The 20060-nt window shown below is 40.5% G+C and overlaps 1 protein-coding gene across 3 annotated transcripts in view; it reads left to right on the top strand.

The window, feature by feature from the left end:
- FUT10 (fucosyltransferase 10) overlaps positions 1 to 20060 on the top strand; it is a 359041-nt gene that overhangs the window by 308615 nt on the left and 30366 nt on the right. For all 3 annotated transcript variants that reach the window (XM_032468336.1, XM_032468337.1, XM_032468335.1), the window contains 2 exons: positions 6149 to 6321; positions 7883 to 10503. The gene's annotated coding sequence lies outside the window, so the exon portion shown is untranslated. The remainder of the gene's footprint in view (positions 1 to 6148; positions 6322 to 7882; positions 10504 to 20060) is intronic.

Genomic DNA, 20060 nt, shown 5'->3' on the forward strand with positions numbered 1-20060 from the left:
GAATGAATGAATTGTCGGGCAATGCAACAGAGGCCAATGGAATGATGACCAAATGAAGAAAAAAAAGGGGAAAACATATTTTAAAGTGTCTTTGTTAGGTTTACTCTGGAATCCCGAATACAAATCTGGGTATACTGATGCCAGAACATTACAGATTAACTCAAGGGAGTTAAAAGAGCAGGACACGTATGATTAGAAAGTGGCAGAGTGATTTGTGGGCAAAGACCCGCAGAACTAAATGCTGTCCATGTCGGTTACTTCAGCAGGAGGCCAGCCGTGGAAGTGACAGCTGAGTAATTGAAGAATGCAGGAGGGAGAAGAGTCTTTGAAGGGGGTAGGAAAAAAGGTTAAGTAGGGGCAATGGAATGGAATAAAATGCCCTTGTTTATGTATTTAAAAGACCCTCAGAGACAACCTTCTGAATTCCAAATTAGCTGAGTCACCACAGTGGTCCCTTAGACTTAAAGAGATCAAAATACCGAATCATAAAGCCTTGAAATGATTGTGTTTGCAGCTCAGAGAGGGGAAAAGGTAGAGAATAAAAATTGTCCTTCGATGTCGGGAAAATCTTTCCACTTCCAGATGGCGAGAAGGATTAGGTCATGAAGGCAGTCCCGGAGGGAACTGACAGAAATCACTGTGAAGCTCTTAAAAATCAGGCTCCCAAAGCAATAGAAAATCCAGCAGGTAGAGAATGACTGTTAACAAAGAGATGAAACAGACAACATTTGTCCATCATCTCTCCCCTTCCTCGGAGCCACAGGTCTTCTCTGTTTCTGTTAGTGGCATCACCATTTCCCCAGACACCAGGTACTTTTATGTTCCTCTCTCTGTTCAGCCAGATGCCAGCTCCAGTGTCACAGAATGCTTTTTTTTTTTTTTTTGTCAGTTTCCTCTTTTGCATCATTACCTTTTTTTCAGGTCTCCCGTCCCCTCTCACTGAGACATCTCATGGGAATCCCAGATTCTGTCTTTGTCCCCAGTATCTCACCTTCCTACCCATGTTTCATAGCCCTATCAGATTTAGTCTCCTAAAGAACAACTTGGATTTTGTCACCTTCTTGTTCAAAAAACCTTTTTTTCTTAAAGGAAGCATTCCAGCTAATGAATCATGAAGGTATGACAGAGAAGCACCACTTTGCAATCCTTAATGAAATAACGTCTCTAGGCATTGATGATCATCTGAAAATCATTAGAGAGAGAGAGGAAAGGGAGCTACATGATGTCTGACCACATCTGATCCCACTCATCCATCTCAGCGTCACTGAAAGAGACTAACAGTACCTACTGACGGAAGGACACCATTTAACGTAGGAAGAATTCTTGCCAATAAGTCAAAGCTGAATCTAACCCAGTATCTAGTTATAACCTCTAGTTTAAAGAAAGTAGAGGGACAGAGAACTATGTTAAATAAAACCCTGGTGGTATAATCAGTAATATCCAGAATATGGAAAAATTTAAGGGATCAAGGACCTGGTTTCTTCAAAAAATAAAAATGTAAGTAAAAAGAGTAAGAAATAGAAGATGAATTCAAAGATTAAATGAGAATTCAGAGATACATCAACCAAGTGAATAAACTTTGATTCAAACAAAGTATCCATAGTCTACAGTTACAGGTCAGTGCATGACATTTAAAGCCTATCCATCATTCTACATGAAGTAAACCAGAAAGATAAAGAAAAATACCATATGATATCACTCATATGTGGAATCTAACAAAAGAAAAAAAGGACACTATGAACTCATCTACAAAACAGAAATGGACTTGCAGACACAGTAAACAATCTTATGGTACTGGGGAAAGGGGGTGGGAAGGGATAAATTTGGGAGTTTGAGATTTACAAATGTTAGCCACTATATATAAAAATAAATTACAAAAACAAATTTCTTCTGTATAGCACAGGGAACTATGTTCAATATCTTGTAATAACCTTTAATGAAAAAGAATATGAAAATGAATACATGTATGTATATGCATGACTGGGACATTGTGCTGTAAACCAGAAATTGACACATTGTAACTGACTGTACTTCAATTAAAAAAAATAATAATAATAATAAAAGAAAGAAAGCCTACCTAGATACTTGATGTAATGAAGGTATTCTGGTAAATTATAGGAGCACAGGTGGGATTCAGTGATATTATTATGGCTTTTTTTTTTTAAAGAATTCTTACTTTTTACAGATACACACTGAAGTATGACATATTAGGAAAAATGAAATATTGTGTACAAATTTGCTTCAAGATAATCAAGAGGGAAAAGGGAAGTGGGTGTGGATTTAGGGGAAAGAAAATTGGCACGTGTAACAGTTGTTAAAGCTCGGTGATGGGTACATGGATTTCATTACACTATCTTTTCTAACTTACATATGTTTGAAATAGCCCACAATAAAAAGCGTTTTAAAAAGTCAGTTGACAAAGACATTTAGCACACTGATTTTGTTGTATCAAGGTGACCAAGGGGACTCAGCGCCCTGAGCCAGATAAGATGCATTGCTTGAGAAGTGGGCACAGGGACTGGATTTTCTTTTTCTTTTTATTGCCTCCAGGTAGCAATAGATTTTTTTAATTTGCTGACTTACTAGGTACTCCCCTTTACCACGCAATTGCCACCCCCAGCCACCACTTTCAATTAATTTTTTAGTTTTGGTTTTTTTCCCTCGATCCCACACAACTCCTGAGTTACTCACTATTTGATGGCAGCCATAACTGAGCATATGATTTCATGGTCCAGTCATTTGGTGATTTGGTGATTTCTGTTGGGTGGGTGATACAGATCTTTTCTCTGTTAGATGAGAAACTGCATAGAGTCCAATCTGTTGCTTGTGTGTCTGTCTGTGAGCTCAAATCAATTAAGAATTTTGAGTCCACTGAGAAAGAGAATGATTCTGAGATCTGGACAGTGATTTTTGTGTTACTGTGTTTCCTTTGACCTACGGCTGACATGATAAGCTCTCTCTATGTGTGTGTCTGTAGTTCAGGAAGGTCTTTACTGCTTATTGTTGAGTTCTGCTACCTCCAAAGGGTTTAATAAATTAGAGTATAATGTATCTTAAGTTAAAGGAGTTCTGTTCTTATTGATCAGTAGAGATAATATTTCCAAAATACACAGAAAATGCGGAAATTGAGCTTGTAAAATTTAAAATGTGCTGGACATTTAAAAGAAATTCTTACAGAAGCCACCAGCTGAACAATATTTTTATGTATTTTGCTTGAACATAATTTCTGAGACTCTTAGGGAACAGAACTTTAGAGTAATATGAAATTGAGTTAATCAATGAGTCATCATTGGGCACCCAGATAATTTTTAAGTATGACTACATTCTAAAGCCTTGATAATTAAACATAATTTTAAATGTACATACCTTTGCTTCTGTATTTCCATGCTGTGGAATATCTGTGTCTTTGGGTCACATTAACAAACATGGTTAGTTTCCCATTGTGAGGATGTGTAGAAGGAAGTGAGGGAGGTAGAAAGCTGTGACGTGTATATTCACCAGCTTTGCTGGTCTGTTAAAATCTTGTATATGGCAGAAAGTTCTCCATTCTCCCCCTCCCAGTTTCCTCTGTGAAATGGAAGTCAGTTAGTTTGATAAAGTTATCATTGCGATGAGTTTTGAGGCCATACTGAACATAGTGGTGGCAGAGAAGGATGGCTATTCAGGCAGAGTAATGGGATGTGGTTCTGTTGATCAAGATTAAGAGAGTTTCATCTTAAGTGTCTGGTTGTTCTAGAAGGTAGAGCCTCAAGAGAATGATGAAAGACAAACCCTGCATGGATACAGAGAGGTGTTGAAGGTCTGCAGAATGGAAAGATACCCTTATTTCCCTTAGTTTGTAACACTTGAGTCTGAAAAGCAACAATAAAATGTGCTAAAATTTTTATCAAACCTGACTCAGCTTTGACGGGCTTACCCATTAGAAAAATTGTCTGTGTATTCTTTACTGCCAAATATTATGTTTATGAAAAACTAGAATGTGATTTTCTACTTCTTCCAATGATAAATTCATTTCAGAGTTCTTAACAAGAGGTTACGCTTTACTTTCTGTGTGATCTGTCCAGACAGCCTATATTCCATATCATTTAGTCTCCTTTGAATGTATTCTGATGCAACAATGATTAGATGAACTTCATCTAAGTTTTCTACTTTTATATTTGCATATCTTTGAATAGTGACCCAGTACCACCAATCCAAACACTCATGAAATAGAAAGGGAGAAATAAAAATAGGAGAAAATGATGAGCTAGGAAATACAAGACCAAAACAGCAACCGAAGTAGGAGGGGTCATTTTTTTCTTTCTCCCATTTACGTATCAAGCTGTAATTCGTAGCTTTGGGAAAGACATAAAATGCCTTTTTGGTGACATAAAGTGCCTTTTTGTTGCCATAACTTGAATAGACTTGCACCTTTCTTTCAACTCCACATTTCACGTGCCCAGGCCAAGCGGCTTCTTGGAGACCTTTGGGCTCTGTCCCTGACTGGTGTCCCCAGACGTGTCTGGCTCCTCGTGCTGTTCCCTGCACACTGGTCCACTGGCAGCCTGGTGCAGATTTGACTTCGATTCCTTCCGAGTAGTCACTCGATTTCTGATTCTGGTTTCCTTGTGTTTCATGGTCCGACCATTCAGTGATCTCTGTAAGTGAATGAATGGTTTCTAGAGACCTTTCTCTCGGGTGAGAGACAACAGATAATCGGGTTTGTTAGTCGTTTTTTGTTTGTCTGCCTGTCCATATGGAGCACAGATAAATTGGAAATTCATACCCACTGTGAAGAGAACAGCTTTTTGATATGGATCAGTGAGTTTTATAATTATGTGTTTACGCTTGACTCATGGCTGAAATTTTAGAATTGAAGCTCTTAGGTGTCCCTGTGCCCACATGATCATGTGTCTGTAATTTAGAAAGGCTTTTACCTCTCATTGTGTGTGATATTTCTCTACCTCAAGATGGTATTACTAAATTAGATTATTAGACTTCTTAAAGGATGGCTTAATGTCTGTTAGCACATGTATAAACGGAATATTCCTAAAATTCCCAGAAGTTAAGGAAATTGAATCTCGTATACTTTCAATGTGCTGGACTTAAAAATTATCTTTGCAAAAACCAACTTGGATATGTTTTGGGAATTCAAGTTTACATAATTTAGATAAAGTTTTGGCAAACAAGACTAGTTTAATATTTTGGGTTTAATAAAAATGACTATGTCTTCTCTGATTTATTAGGGTTAAGCATAATATATAGATAGATTTTTATTCTATGTGGGAATGCATAAGTTCTGTGCAGACTTATATAGGTTTATTGATTGATTAAGCTAGTATTACTAATGTTTAAGATTGTTAATATTTACAATTATGAAAAATGTAAATTCGTGTTTAGTTTAACCAAATAAAGCCATTATGATGACAAACTGTATTTCAGCAGCAATTGTGTTTTACAATACATGGGCAGGAAGATAATTTCCAAGATTTTTAGGAAACCTAAAACCTTAGATTTACACTAAGTTGAGTTAATAGGTATTCCTTTAATGGCTAGATCATTTCAAAGTAAGATGGAATACTGAAACATTAACACATAAGCATAATTTTGAGTTTATATACTTTTCTCCTGTTATATGTTACAGAGAAGCCATACAGTTGAGTCTGTCGAAGAATACGTTTATTTTTATTACTCTGAGAAGTTGTGCCGTATGTGTGTGTAAGACTGTGGATGTACATTCATGAGCTCAGGCTTGTCTGCTGAAGATTATTGGTGTGTGACCGGCAGTTTATGGTTATCTGCCTCCTAGTTTTCTCTGTGAAACAGATGTCGCTGTGGTTAAATAGCGTGTGTGAATGAGACTCTACCAGGAGCAAGAGTGGCAGGAGGTACGACTCTGTGTTTAAGGTGTGCAGGGTGTGTTTCTGTTAAAGAAAAAGAGAGTGGTTTTGTCCTAAGACGGAATGACTGGTAGGAGAAAGTCTTGCAGGACATAAACTGAACCAGGCTGCTGAAAATTCCTAGAAAAGGAATTTTATTTACTAAATAAATAAAGATGATAAAGCAAGCTAAGGTTTGGTGGTTTATTTATATCAAAAAGAGCTTGTGTTTACCTTTGCTGTACCCAGAGATTGTAAAATATTTCTTTCTTTTTCTTGAACCTTCTGAGTAATCTGATGGAATGACGAAGAATGACATCCTTGTTGAGCACAAGGAAGAACTGACGATATTGAACTTGAATCCTCCGGCCCTTGATGTTTTAGGCAGTGACTAGGCACAAAGGACCACCCTGCCCCTGCATTTGCCAAAAAAAGAAAAGCCTCTACTCTCTTCTCCAGTCCCGTAAGTCTCACAGTTCATCCTTCCTCACGACTCTTGTGTACCTGTCTCTATAAATCCCAGGTGTTCTCCCTCCTTTTTGAGACAATCTTCATTAATAGGTGGCCTCCCTTGTGCCATAGTCTGAATAAAATCTTCTCCTTAATCATCCAGGAGTACAATCCTTAAATGAAGTGACTTTGACAAATTAATAAATGTAGCAAGCCAGGTATATAAAAAATGGTATATTTTATGATGACTCTAGAAATGAACCTTGAAAAAGATATGAAGGTGAGGTGGGGGAGGGGAAGTTTAGCCCACTGGTAGCCCTCAAGAAAACCCACAGTCTTCCACATGCACCACCCCTACGGAAGGTTGAAAGGAGCCAGAAGCCAGGAAATTATTACTGAATTTCCAACATCTTATGGGACATTTAAAAAAAATAACCCATAATAGCCTTTAATGCAAGTTATTCCAAATTCTGAGCTGGAATTTTTGGTTAAGAAAAAAATTATTAAGCTCCAAAGGGTTGATAGCCATGGAGGACTCACAGCAGGGCATTTATGTCATGAACCATCCTTTCATGGGTGCAGGAAGAATTGGGAGAAAATCATTGGTGATGGACGGGTGAGACAGAAAGGAAAGATCAAAGGGCTATTTATTATGAGAAAATATACCCAAACCTACATATTCAAATATGGACTTAACATATGCATCTCTTGGAAGGCTATATTCTTTTCTCAATGATGTTGCTATGTTTAAAAAATTTTTGGAAATATAAAAATGTTCAGAAAGCCAAATTAAGAAGCATACATGAAAAGAAATCACTGTTTTATTTTTTTTACCCTAACCTCTGTCGGGCAGTGGGGTCGTCCACTGGACTTGGCCCTGGACGTCTTCTGGCTATTTCTAAAAAGCCAATGGAGGGATCAGGCACTTCCACCACTAAGGCTGTCAAAATCTCAGTTCTGAAAGTGGCAGCAGCATTCGAAGCAGCATTTTAGACTGATGTAGAATTTCTTGAATGTTTGTTAAGAAAAGGAACTACATTACTTTGCAGTCGTTTTCTCAGTCTTGGATAGTATTAAATCACTATACAATTGACCCTTGGACAACCCGGGGGGCTAGGGGCACCCTTGGTGTATATGCTGTTCTTCCATATCCACAGTTCCGCATCCGCGATTCAGTCAACCGCGGATCATGTACTCCTGTAGTGTTTACTACTGAAAAAAATCCTAGTTTAAGTGAACCTTCGAAGTTCCCACCCACGTTGTTCAAGGGTCAACTGTACTTTCTAGGTACATCCAACTCAATGGCTCATGATCCCACCTAGAAACATGAACAAAGTGCAATTAACCAGGTATTTATTTCACAACAGCAGTGTGTCTTTGAAAGGAAGTATTTGCAAAGCAATTCTGAGTTCTTCCTACTTACGTCCAAATCATCAGTATCAAAGCTGGCAAATAACACAGCTGCTGGTGATAGAGGCAGTCAAGGTAAATGTTTTAAGAAAAGTGTTCAAGGAGCTACTCTGTTCTCTCCCTCGTAGAGGCTAATTTATCCTTTGTACTCCCTTTCTTGACAGGAATGGAAGTGCACTGCTCTGGGAACGCTGACTGCACTACGGTTAAGTCGTTGGTGACTGCTAAATGACTTGCATCCTAGCAGGACTGAGAGGTATCAGAATTGCGTGCGCCGGCGTATTTGCACTGCAGAGAGGCTGCTCAACGGGCTCGTACGTGTTTGTCATTACAGTGTTCACCGCTGATGAGGCAGTGAGCCAGGGTTTGCCTTCAAATTCCGACTGGTATGAGTTTATAGAAACACAACAAGCAGGGCACATATACTGAGGCGGCAGACCTTCGGAAGGTTAACAGGAAAATTCACAGCTTCTCACGCCTGACACCTAGTCTAATAGCGCTGGAAAATGTCAAGAGCATGCATACACCTACAGGCTGCTGCACACGCATCTGGTTGACCTCTGGAATGGCTGAACACTAGCCAGAAAGTGGGAGCTGCTGCCCAAAACTGATACTTGGCTAATTTTAGACACTGGACATGAGATGCGCCATCAGTCAGTTTCACAAATAAATATCATGTGAGCTCTTTTTTAAAATTTTATTAAGAAAAACATTTCCAAAAGTCAGTTACCATCCAACACCATACACTCGACCCCCTTCACTCATTTCGCCCACCCTCCCGACCCCCCTCCTCTCTGGTGATCTCTTTGTAATGAACACAGATGTCAAATCATAATGTTGCACACCTGAAACTCACACAATGTTACTTACCAAATTTTACCTCAATTTTTTAAAAAGGCAGTTATTCCCCAACTTCTGCATTTAAGGATTATTTAATAAAATTTAGCAATAAGTGCAAAAAAAAAGGGGGCCTTACGTTTTGTAAGATTAGCAGTCCCAGTAAGTCTCTCCCTTGCTAGAAAACTGGGGAAATTATAACTGAGAATAGGAGAATGTTAGCCTTATTCAATTAACAACGTTACTGAGCGGTCATACGTACCTGACACTGTAACAGCGCTAGACAGTCAAAGGCGGCTTAAGTCGTGGGTACAGCCCTTGAAGGGCTTCCTGTTTCAAAAGAGGCTGATAAATCACAACCTCACACACAAGGAGGGCTATACCGACAGTAAGAATGTGCTCTAGCTTTGAGGATGGTAACCACCCACCGAGGGAGTTAGAGAAGCTTCACAAAAGGACTGACATTTGAGAGGACTTAAAAGGTTGAGAATTCACTATCAAAAAGTAGGGGAGGAACAGGATTGCTTTATTGTGAACCCATCACTAATCTCAGCAAGTGGACTGAGTTAAAATTCAGGATTAATACTAATGGTATCTCCAGTGGGGAGAAGCGACCGATACAATTACGTTCTGGTATATTGGGCCAAGTTGTTTGATTCTTCCGAGCTAAAGTGACTGACAAAAACCTGACTAGAAACAATCATGTCCGTGTATCTAAGTAAGTAAGGACTTGTGTGTGTGTGCTTGTGTGGTTCAACATTATCAGGTCAAGTTCATTGACCATTCAGATACAAGCCACTTGACAAATCTGTTTCAGGAGATTGGCCCGGGGAGGCTAAGATTCAAATTCACACTAACAGATTACAATGGATATTTGTGTGTCAATATTTTATCTCTAAACTCCCCACAATTTAAAAGTAACTGAGCTTTTAATTGGAAAGAAGGTTTGGCGTGAAGGGTGGGAGCCATGTTATATAATATTTTACTTCCATACTATAACCCCGATTGCCCCATGAATATCGGGGGGGGGTATCTGGTGGGGTAAAAATCCCCTCATTTCTTTAGAATGGAGGTCTTCTATATCTTACATTTCTGGAAGAGGGGGAAAAGCTACTGCTTCTTTTATTGAAGACCTGGCCCAAGACCGTATGCTGAAGCCAGGATTGGAGTTAAATTTAAGCCAGACTGACAGGAAGCCTTTTATCTGTCCATGACATCACACTGTCTTCCAACTATATCTTAATAACGTGAAGATATGAACAAACAGAAGGAGAATTAGTGTTTTTAGTATTTGTTGAGTACCTACTAGGTACTCCACATTTTTCATGGATTATCCTATTTAATTATCTTTTGTTACCTCTATTTTATAAGGTAGGAAATTGAAATGCAAAGAAGTCCATGTTCTAAGCTGACTCATCTAATATATGGTAGGACCAGGACTACAATCCAAGTTTTCTAACTCCAAGTTCCCTGTTCTTTCCAAAAGGAGACTGCCTCCTGTCCCCTCAAAGATATCCGAGTTTAGTTTTCTCTCTGCTGACACAATCTTGTAGGTTGTCCGTGACTGTCTTAAGTTGGGTCACCTCCCAGATGCAGACCTTGAATGAAGGATTTAAGTGCATGTTGTTTCTTTGGGAGGAAATTCTAGGCAGGATCCTTAGGGAAGTGGGGGAGTGAAACCAAGAAAGCAAGGAAACCAATAAAGGGCACTTTGATGAGTGGATTGGCCCTGGGAGTAGCGGTGGCTCCATCCGGGGGGCTTCTGGGAGACTGCACAGCGCACAGCTCAGAGCTGGGGTGAGCCAGCTGGGGTATCTGCCCACTGACTCCCATTCGTTATTTGTTGAAGGCTGTTCCTGGGAGCCTTAACCCTCTGTCTTGAATGAATGGCCACAGAAGGTCCTCAAGGCAGAGTTGAAAGTGCTTGCCTTCTAAAGTCCTGGGAATGGTGAGTTTCAAATGGGAAACGGGTGTGGACAGAGATGCACGTGGTTTGCTACAGTTAGTATCCTCATTTCCTAAATGTGGTAAATGAGGACCAGAGAAACGAAGTGTCTTGCCAGGTTTTACTCAGGGATTAGGAATATGCTGACGGTAGACTCTGCTAGACACTGTCACTTATCCCCCCAAAATGTGTTTCTAATGGTGAGAAAAGATGAGTCTATTAACTTCTCAAGGTGTTTCCCTATTAACACATTTACTTCTCCCGGTGAGGAGTTATTCTCGCCCCCTCTTTCTGCTTTCCTTTCCATTATCAGCCCTCATCGGTTCTCTTCAACTTGTAGAACAGTCAGTGTGGTCTTCAAAGTGCATTTCTCTCTGCCTTCTTACAGTATCACATCTGCCATTCTAACTTGTCACCTCTGTAAAGACCTATCTCCAAAATACAGTCTGATTCTCAGGCACTGGGGGTTAAGACATCAACATATCAATTTGGGGGTGACATAATTCAAGCCATAACACTGTCTATCTGAAGAAGGCAGTTAGACCCATGGAACTAATCATTTATGTTAAATTCAGGAATAAGCTTCATTTTTCTGGCATTTCTAGCGATTGTCATATTTAAAAGAATTTGGCATTTTGAAATTCTGAAAGATTAGCCTTATTATTAAAATGTAAACCATGTAGCTGAGTCATTGATTTTAGATTTGGAGTTTTAAAATGAAAAGGATGAGTCTTTGGCTAAGTTTGTAAATTATATTAGAATGTTTAAAGAACTTGAGATCCTCGTATAATTTAATAGATTTATATGCAACGTCAAAGTATCTGGGAAAGTTTTGCTTGTTGAACATTTATTTTAAAATATGTAAAAATACAATCTATTATGTTACATTTATAAATGAAATTTAAAACATTTTAGGAGAGTGTAGCCAAGTTTGTAAATGGGACAGAATATTTAGAACAATGTAAAAATATTAATCAAAGTTCCCTTGGACATGATTGTTGAATGTTACTAGATTTATAACTGTAATAATACATTTTTGGGGATTGAACTTAAGAGCTGAGGGTAAAACTGCATTTTCCAATTTTTCACTTTAATAAGTTGAATACTAATTTTAAAAATCAGCCACCAATAACATTTTTCGTGCATCAATCTGCCCTCAAGAATACAAAAATCTATTAGTATTAAGAACATCGTGTGAAAAAGAGCTGTCTCTTTAACTTAAAGTGATGTTCTTCCCTTATTACAAAGCAACACCTAAGTATTACAGAAACATTTAGAAACATTTTTAAAGATTTGAAAATATAAAAAAGGGCTAATAAAAGAAAAAAATGATACAATCCAAGGGCTAATTACAACAATAAACATCCTTGAAGTGAATGTCTGCATATGTCAGTGTTTTGGTGTGCGGTTTCCAGATCAGGGCAGTGGCAACATCTGGGAACCAGTTATAAAGGCAAACTCTCCCCCTTCCCTCCACGCGCCAGACATACCGAGTAAGATTCTGGGAGTGGAGCCCAGCAATCTGGTTGTAACAGTCCCTCCAGGTGATTCTGTTGTATGCTCAAGTTTGAGAACCAGTCATATGTGTGATAATTATTTCCCCAGGATAAGTACCTGGGACGGATATTGCTTGTTCAACAAAAATTTAATTTTTTTTTCACTAAACTATAGATTTTATTTCGATTATACCAGGTTTTTGACTCATGTCCCTTTCTCATTCAGGATCCAGTCCAGGATCTTATATTACATTTAGTCTTCATGTCTCTTTCGTCTCCTCAGGTCTATGACAGCGTCTTAGGTTTTCCTTGTTTTATAAGACCTCAGTATTTTTTAAGGGTATTTGGGAGGTGTTTTTGCTGAATGTCCCTCATTTTGGGTTTGTCTCATGTTTTCTCACGATTGGATCGGGGTGGGAGAAGAATACCAGAGGGGTAAGGTCCCTTTCTCGTTGTATCTCAGAGGGTATGTGATACTGTCATGACTTAGCCCTGGTGATGTTAACCTTGACTTCTTGGTTAGAGTCGCCTCTGTCGGATCTTTCTATCACAAAGTTCCTATGTTTCCTTTCCATTGAAAGCAAGCGACAAAGGCAAAATCAACACTCCAGGGGAGGGACATTAAATTCCACCTTCTTAGAGCGGGTAGTACTTGCAAATATTGTTTGGAGTTGTCCTCTAAGAAAGATTTCCTCCCCCTATGGATTGACTGAGTAATTGATTTCTATTAGTAGGGACGCATGGTTACTTATTTCATTCTTTGGGTTATAGTCCAGTGCAGTCTTTAGTTATGTGCTCCTCGTGTTGTTCTGGCTTGGCCAGCGTCTTTCAGGTTGGTTCTTACTGTCCCCCCCCCCCAGCTTTATGAAGGTGTAATCGACAAACCAAAGGATAAGATATTTAAAGTGACAGTGTGATGAGATGCTACACATATACATTGTGAAAGATCAAGTTGATCGACACATCCATCGCCTCACATAGTTACCTTTTTTCCACCCCCCAGGGAGAATGCTTAAGATCAATTCTCTTAGCGAATTTCAATTATATAATATGGTATCATTGGCTATAGTCACCATACTCTGCATTAGATCCTCAGGACTTAGGTATCTTATAACCGAAAGTATGCACCCTTTGACCAACCTCCCCGTTTCCATTTTCTCCCGTCCCCATGGCACTACAGGTCTATCCTCTGTTTCCGTGAGTTTGACTTTTTTTTTTTTTCCAGATTCCACATTTAAGTGATACCATGTAGTATTTGTCTTTTTCTCCTGTGTCTGTTGTTTCTCCTTTTTAACTTTCTGGTGCCGTGAGATGCTCCATACTTCCTAGCTTGTGTTTTCCAACAAGAATTCCTGTTTGCTCATCCCTACAGTCAATCATTTCTCCATGGAGCTTTGGTTCCTTTAACTGAGAAACTGAATTCAGTACCTGGGCTCTGGGCGCTGGATGTGTTTACTGCCATTAGGGTATCACTAATCTTAGGCCCTCTCAGAGGGCAGAGCTAGGAAATACATACATTTTTTAAGGATTCCAGTATTTTGCCATGTTGCCGTCTAATTTTTTTCCTATTTTATGTTATACCACTAATGTATGATAAATTTTCCTATATCTTTGTCAAAAAATTTACTATGGTTTATTTCAACTTTACCAATTTGGTACATTTTTATTTTTAAATAATGGTATAACCATACAATTGTATTACTGTGCCAATTAAATATCTTCCATATACGTATGGGGTATTTTACATTCTCCTTTCATAAATTTTCTTTCTGTAGCATTTTCTCATTCATTTTTCTACCACTGATCATTTTCTATAACTGCAGTACAAGAAGATATTTAAACTCAGTCTATTCTGATACTAAGATGACGGAAAATGAACATACTTACTAATAGGCAAGGCTAGTAAATCCCATGGCTTAGTTATATTTAGGGAATGAAAGAACAGCCATTCAGCTATCTATTTGACCTGAATCTCACCTGAAAAGACAATTGTTAGAACAAAGTCCAGAACAGAATAAAATATTGAGGCATCTCAGGTTGACCTCCCACTGCACTGGGAGCTGGCAGCAATCACTAACATCCTCTGAGTTTGTAAGAAGTATGGGGTGATGTGAAGCCCTTCTCCCCTTTTGAAGAAAAGTCATGGTTTAGTTGTGTCTGTGGCCTGATTTATAGGGATTGGCAAGCTGCGCAGATTCCTTCCTCTGAACCTACATGGGGCATAGGAATTTTATTCTACTGATACAGGAAAGTTAAGACGGAGTTTGAAGGTGAAAAGTGCGGTACAGAGGATTATAACCAGGAAATTTTATTTATATGGTAGTTATTTGGTATCAGTTACTCAAAGCCAGTTACACCACTTAGCTTAGGCTTGAAAAAAAGAAGATAATGGGTATATGAGGTATAAGACTAGATCCAGTGCCTAGAATAGTATTTAAAAATCTGGCAGTACTTTCCCCACCGACTTACTTCATCCATCATTCTTTGCTGCCATCACACTGAGCTAATTGCTATCCCGGGACTGGGCTAGGTATGCTTCTGCCTAAGGGACTTTACACACGCTCTCCCCTCTGCCTAGACCCTCCTTTCTCCACGTACTCACGGCTCCCTCCCTCTGCTCTTACAAGCCTGCTCTTCTCAGTGAGAACTCCCTGACCTTGATGTTAAAAATGACAATCCCTCACTCAGATCTCTTTATTAGTTAAGATAATGTTAGCAGCGATCACAGATAGAACCCTACCTCTCAGTGGCTTACCCTAATAAAGGTTTTATTCACCCAAAAGCCCAAATGGTGGATGGGTGGGAAAGGATAGTTGGTTCTTTTCGCACAGTCATTCAGGAACTCGGGCTGTTGGAGGGTGTGCTATTATTAAGCATGTTGATTCTAAGCATGTTCTAGAAATGAATAAAGAAGGAAAGAAAGTGATCATCATAGCAGGAGATTTTTACGTGCCAAGAGAGCACTCAATCAACATCCCCCTACCCACATATAACTGGCCTGAACCCAGTCCCATGATTGTATGTATAAGAGAGACTGAGCGATGAGGTCCAGCAAAAATGTTGGATTAACAACTAACCAGTCTCTTCCACACACATAGTGGGTCTGCATTAAGTATCTGTGGACAGATTGGATAAGTGAACAAATCAGGGCTGTGGGTAGTTCCTTCTGTTACCGGGAAACAGAAAATAAGAATTACCTCAGTTCTTAGTCCCCTGAGAAAAAGATTTTTGACGAGAGACAGAAAGCATGATATAAGCAAGATTTTTATTAGTGAAGTAAAAAAAATAAAAGATAGTGAACTCCTGAGAATTGGGAGCAGGCCAGTCCAAGAGAGGAAAAATGGTGCCGTGCCTTTGTTTTTCCTGTTTTTATATCCTGGCTTCGTGATTGACTGATTAATTGATTGACTGATTGACAACTCAGGTTCCCTGCGCTCTGGTTGATTGACAGCTCAGGTTCCCTGTGCTCTGGTTAATTGACAGCTCAGGTTCCTTGTGTTCTGGATGATTCCTTTCCCCTTCCTCTCCCCGTGCCCAGTGCTCATTTCTATCCAAACTACCTAACACTTCCATAAGGTTAAATGGGGCTTTGAGGGACTCAGTGAGTGATAAGCATGGTTTCAGACGGTTTCAAGGGATTTGTATCCCAGTGGGGAAAGAACAAGTGCTCACCTGAAACATGAGCACACAAAGCAGTGGCTGAGACACAAAAAGCACTTCTCATCAGGACTTCAGGAGCGCGGAGGCAGGCTCCAGCTCTGACTGCTGAAAGGGGGAGGGGTGGGGGCTGGGGGGAGGGGCTGCGGACGTTTTGAAGGAGGTAGGACTCTCTCAAGTTGGGTCTCTGAAAAAGGGTTAGGATTGCAGTGAGTGGAGAGGGAGAAAAGGATGAGTCAGGAGAAACCCCAGAAAAAGGATGAGGACGTGGGAGAATTCCAGGTGGACCTCACATAGCTGTTTCAAGCCAGGCTACATGATCTTATGGTAAAACACCAACAGCTTAGAGCTTTAGAACAAGGGCTTATTTCCAGCTCACATTACATGTCATTGAGGTCAACTGGGGGGCCTCCGTTCTACTCACCAACGTCTGCTTGGGGGCCCGGGTTGATCGATTAGTCACTCATGGGAATATGGTCAGGAACTGTGGCTAAAAGAAACACAGAAGAGCTTACCTTGCCACTTACGTGCTCTGCTTCAAAGTGACGTGTGTCACTCCCACTTAAACTCACCGGCTAGAACTAAAGTCACACGGCCCACCCCCACGTGGGAAACATCTGAATAGCTGGCAAACAACCCTGAAGACCAGCACAAAGGGCAGTGGAGACTGGAGTCAGATCAGAGAGGTACCAGCATTGCCTGCAATCTGTGAAAACACCATACTTGAATAGAAACTAGTTCAAGCTGCAAAATCTGGACAGACTCCCAAACCTACCTCTTCTCCCAGATCGCTGTTAAATTCTCCATCTATTTATCTGACTCCCCATTGCGCATCTCCACTCAGGTCTTTGTGGTGGCTTCAGTTTAGACGTGTATTATTCAACAAATATTTGAGTAGCCATTAGGCTGGGTTCTCTGGACAGAGTGGTGAGTACAGCAGTGATATCCCCTGGCTTGGCTGAGTGTGATGAATTGCTGGAGACTTTGTGGGCAAAAAAGGGCAGTGATGAAAAAAACAAGAACCGTCAGAGGCACAGGCTGATTGCCGACCTGTGCATGGCTTCCACAAGATGAACATGCCATCTCGCAGGCAGGGAGGTGTCTTATGTGATCTCGTCCACACTCCCTAGGGTTCTGGATATGATGCGATGCACACAGTAGGTACTCAATCCAGCTAACTGTTCCCTCTCGCACCCTCAGTTCTTCTCCTTTCTCTCTCTCCCTCAATCCCTACCTCTCTTAGTCTCTTTACTTGAAGTGACAGCACCGTCCCAAATTACATTCTGTCATGTGAAAAGGACCAACTGCATTCATAAAAGAAAAAATGCTGACAAAGAATATTGCTTCGGACTTTTCATTTCTTAAGTAAGCAGAGTGATGAATTTACTTAGAAAAGAAAGCGCTGAAGATCAATGCTATGCGTAATAAAATTTCCTAACAAAGGCAGGTGGGTTGACTCGAGTTCCAGCCAACACAGATCTCCTGCTGACCTGCACGCATTCTACAGTGCATCGTGGAGGGGGCCATTTACCCAGTGTTGGAAGCGTGGCTTTTAAAAAAAATCATGACTGGAATTTAAAAAACAAGCTTGCATTGAGAGAAAAACAACTTGTGCCTTAGCTCCTTTATTTAAAAAAAATAGGTTTAGATTCTTCGTAAAATTTAGTGAGAAACCTGAACTTGACACACAAAAGGCAATCAATATTATTTATTGCTCTGAGTTTATTTATATTCTTGTTTATTTTTTTCCCATAGTAAATATTCTGACTTTTTCCCTAATAGTACACACACACACACACATACATTTTCAAATGGTTCTTGGAATAAGGATCTAAGATACAATTATGAAAACCATAATATAATATCTCCACCCCTGTCCCCAATAATTGGTAAGTACTTTATTGCAGTCATGTCTTTTGAAGTCTAAAGTTATAAAATTTACATTTTGAATTTTAGCCCACAAGGCTTAGAAAATTACAAACTGAACTTTGCGATTTTCCAAGATTCAACTTCATTTCCAAGTATGAGTCAGCCACCTTAAGGCTGTCACATTAGAATACTAGAATTTATATTTTGGTATTAATATAACTCTAATATTAAGAAACCAACTCTCTATGATAATAAGCTGAACATGAAAAACAATAATTCTAAGCAAGGCAAAAATGCACAACTCTCTAAATGAAGTCACTTCTGTGTAGCTTATTTTTCATGGCCACATTAAAAAAAAATAAATCAGAGCATAAATAAACAAAAAGACAATCAAGTGTAAATCAACCCTTCTGCTTAAGTTTCAGTAAGAAAACAGGACTGGGGTTGTTCAGGGGGTATATGTACGTCCCTGAAAAGCCTGGAGCAGTCATCTGTACTGCTGTCCCTCGTAGGCAGATTCGTGTGTTCTCTTGTTCAACCTGGTTATCTCCGCTTTATTTCTGTAAAGGTTTTCTGAGCACTGGGGACTAGAGAGTGGGTTTATTCAACAGCTGGCATTTTGAGAAAGCAGGTGCAATGGAAGGAGAGGTGGACGAGGGCAGGATGGTGGTGAAGGGCCACGAAACCCAGGCTGAATGCAGAGACAGGAGAAGAAGGAAAGGAGCTCCAGGATGGAAATTGTCAGGGACAAGGGGCTAGGGGCATTTAATGAGGTCTGAGTACTGCCGACATGGAAGGACATGGTGTGTTAGGGAGTGAGGTCAGTGAACAGGTAAGAGAATGAAAGCTGGAGTGCGGCTCTGAGCATGGATAACAAGGCATGAGTGGAGAAGGTCACTGCTGACGAGGAGGTTGAAGAACTCTGAGGATGTTTTGTCTGTATCATCCACACAGCTGCCCAAACCCGGAGCTGCTCTGGACAGCGGAGCTGTGGCCCCGTGGACCTGGGGTGGAGTTACGCACTGCACAAGCAGAGTGAAAGCGGCGAGTGGGAAGGGGGACCCGGAGGCAGGAGCACTGCTTCCAAACGTTGCCTCAGGCACACTTACGAATACGGTAGACAGCATTTACTGAGATGCTGCCGCAAGCCAGACACTCTGCTAAGAGCTTTATATTCGTTTCCTCACTTTACTAGTCCTAGCAACATACAGCTCTTATTTCCTCCAATTTTACAGTTAGGAAAAGGGTGGAAGAAAGATTAATTCGCTCAAGTAAGCATGTTTAAATTTGTGAAGCCCATTATGGACCCAGACAATCGATTCCAGATTCCGCATTCTTAACCACTCAGCCAGGCGGTCACTCAGTTTGCAACCCCATCTGGATGAGGCAAATGACCTTGAGTGGGAAGACGTCGTCTGGAAATCTTGTAAGAAACTGCAGCAGCCTAACTGCTCAATCCAGATTTCCGAGGAAGGCCCTTAAACTCAATACATAAACAGAGACTCAACTGCTTTATGATAAATAGTTGGAAAGAAGGGAAGCCCTACTTTCCATCCTCCCGCTCTGGCCCCTCTACCCGCCCTCTGAGAGAGCAGGTGACGGAGAAGAACACCATTTTGACCCAGGAGATTGCTTAAGCGGTGGTGTGTTTGCTGACCTGGCAATTCTGAGACTGCTCATCGTGTGGTACCTCCAGCTCATCGGGAGAGGCACAGATATCGTGTGTGCTGGGGGGATTCCCCAAGCGGCAATCTGTTCAAGCCTGAACTAGTTCAAGTTATTGAAGCAGATGGCGTTTGCTGCCCTAGGTTATTTCTAAATGGCTATGAAAACTACAGAGACCCCCTAAGTCTAAAGTATAAGAGAAAACTTTGGAAAGAGCATAAATAGAAACTCTGGAACTACTTCATCCCTAGACAATTGATTCACTTGGAAAAAAAAAATTCCTTTTTTTCTTCCAGGTCGAACATAAAAGTAAATTTGGGTTAGTGGCCAACGTGGAATCCTCATGTTTCTCACATCCAGATGAAGCAAAGTGGGCATCTGGTACGTAGCTTGAGGGAAGCCTGAGGAAAGAAATGCAGAAACTCTTCATTAATCCTGTTCCCTTTATCTGAGCAAGTTCACCTCCCAACCCAGAGACAAACAGTGGTTGCGACAGTGTTGGGGCCATGGGGAGAGTAAGGGGACACTGCACACTCAGAATCAGGAAAAAGAACAGGCTACAGCGTCCACAGAGAGAGCAGGGTTAGAAGGTCTATGAAAATGCCACACTAGGACGAGCAAGGTCGAAAGCTGGAGGCGGGTCCAGGCGTGGAGAGCAAGTTCTAGAAACAGGGACGTGTTAACCTGAGAACAGGATGGCTGGCACAGAACGTCCAATCAGCAGTGCAAGGTAGACTTGTTTAGGGAGCCCAAGAGCACGTCACCAGACTGAGTGGTCTTCTAGTGCTTTCTCAATGCTTCTGCACTTTAATGTGTCATTCTATGCCCCTATCCCCCCACCCCCAAATTCACATTCATTATAGACAAGTGAAA

The sequence above is a fragment of the Camelus ferus genome, chromosome 26, assembly GCF_009834535.1.
Source record: "Camelus ferus isolate YT-003-E chromosome 26, BCGSAC_Cfer_1.0, whole genome shotgun sequence".
Taxonomy (NCBI): domain Eukaryota; kingdom Metazoa; phylum Chordata; class Mammalia; order Artiodactyla; family Camelidae; genus Camelus; species Camelus ferus.